At 45.9% G+C, this 2,058-nt stretch overlaps 1 non-coding gene across 1 annotated transcript; it reads left to right on the top strand.

Moving 5' to 3' along the window:
• Positions 1-1,142: 1,142 nt before the first annotated feature.
• On the top strand, positions 1,143-1,216 carry trnat-ugu (transfer RNA threonine (anticodon UGU)). Its single transcript has one exon. It is a non-coding gene; the product is annotated as a tRNA-Thr (tRNA).
• The last annotated feature ends 842 nt before the right edge of the window (positions 1,217-2,058 follow it).

The following is a 2,058-nucleotide window of genomic DNA, read 5'->3' as shown; positions in this document are numbered from 1 at the left end:
CATGGCCTACTCATTGATCTGATGACCTCCCATGGAAAATTTGCAGCAAAAGGTGCTGTGGCTTAGTTGGTTAAAATGCTTGCCTAATACACAGGAGATCCTGGGTTCAAATCCCAGCAGTGCCTTTGTAGTGTGCTGTGGCCACTGAGTCTCTTAGATGTAAACGGCACTTTGTAGGAGGGCCAATCGGGTTGAGGCACTTGCTGACCTCATAGAGACTTGGCAGTAGCACCACTGGAAAGAGCACCCTCGAAAATGGGGGGGTAGGGCTTGCTTTCATTCCTCTGTCAACTTCCGGGCAAAAGTTATGGCAATCCGGCATGAGCATGGTGGTTTTCATCCCTATATCCTAACCCTAACCCAACCCTAACCCTAACCTCATAGAGACTTGGCAGTGGCACCACTGGAAAGAGCACCCTTGAAAATGGGTGGGTAGAGCTTGCTTTCGTGCCTCTATCACCTTCCTGGCAAAAGTTATGGCAATCCGGCATGAGCATGGTGGTTTTCATCCCTATATCCTAACCTACCCTAACCCTAAGGTTTTCATCCCTATATCCTAACCCTAACCTAACCACCGAGTCTCTAAGATGTAAACGGCACTTCGTAGGAGGGCCAATCGGGTTGAGGCACTTGCTGACCTCATAGAGACTTGGCAGTGGCACCACTGGAAAGAGCACCCTCGAAAATGGGGGGGTAGGGCTTGCTCTCATGCCTCTATCACCTTCCTGGCAAAAGTTGTGGCAATCCAGCATGAGCATGGTGGTTTTCATCCCTATATCCTAACCCTAACCCTAACCTGTTATGGCAATCCGGCATGAGCGTGGTGGTTTTCATCCCTATATCCTAACCCTAACCCTACCTAACCCTAACCCAGCATGGTGGTTTTCATGCCTATATCCTTAACCTTACCTAATCTAACTATAACCACTAACCTAACCGTTGGACTTCTAGTTTGCCAAATTTGGCCATTCAAATGTTGTGGGTTCCAGTTGCAGCATTTGTCATTTTGCTGAGCACACTTGTCCAAAAATACAAGGCTATCTGACCACCAAAACTCTGTTCTCAAACAAATATTTTCATGTTGTCAATAGCATGGCCTATTCATTGATCTGATGACCTCCCATGGAGACTTTGCAGCAAAAGGTGCTGTGGCTTAGTTGGTTAAAGTGCCTGTCTTGTAAACAGGAGATTCTGGGTTCAAATCCCAGCAGTGCCTTTATAGTGTCGTGCACCTCAGGAACTTAGATGTTTAGAAATGTGTGCTTTTCTAAAAGCCAACAAAAAAAGGTTATTCAAGTAAATTTGCTGCACTTATCAAGGGTACAAGCCAATCCTGTTCACAAATCTTTCCTTGGCTATATTTTGATGATACTCTGACATGCTAAAGCACTTTTCCAACAGGTACTGTGGCTTAGATGGTCAAGGTATATTTCTTATAAACAAGATATCCTGGTTTCAAATCTTAGCAGTGCTTATCTGACAGTGACTGTGCTTTCTGGCCCCTCCTGAGGATAGGAGGTCCTGACACCTCCTATTGAAAGTGTGTTCAATTCTTAATTCTTGGGAAGTTGATTTCCTTACTACAGCGAGTGTAACCTCAGAGTGTTGGAGACACAACATGATGAGCTGTGTGGCGCAATGGATAGCGCATTGGACTTCTAGATTACAAAATGTGGCCATTCAAAGGTTGTGGGTTCAAGTCCCAACAGAGTCACTGTCTTAGTCATTTTGCTAAGCTCACTTGGCCAACAAACAAGTCTATCTGACCACCAAAACTCTTTTCTCAAACAAACACTTTCATCCTCTCAATAGCATGGCCTATTCCTTGATCTGATGACCTCCCATGGAGAGGCTTTGCAGCAGAAGGTGCTGTGGCTCAGTTGGTTAAAGTGCCTGTTTAGTAAACAGGAGGTTGTGGGTTCAAATCCCAGCAGTGCCTTTGTAGTGTGTTGTGGCCGCTGAGTCTCTAAAATGCAAACGGCACTTTGTAGGAGGGCCAATCGGGTTGGGGCACTTGCTGACCTCATAGAGACTTGGCAGTGGCACCACTGGATAGAG

This window comes from Myxocyprinus asiaticus, chromosome 4, assembly GCF_019703515.2.
Source record: "Myxocyprinus asiaticus isolate MX2 ecotype Aquarium Trade chromosome 4, UBuf_Myxa_2, whole genome shotgun sequence".
In the NCBI taxonomy this organism is placed as follows: Eukaryota; Metazoa; Chordata; class Actinopteri; order Cypriniformes; family Catostomidae; genus Myxocyprinus; species Myxocyprinus asiaticus.
Note: the sequence above shows the minus strand (reverse complement) of the source record. Positions and strands in the feature narration are given on the sequence as shown.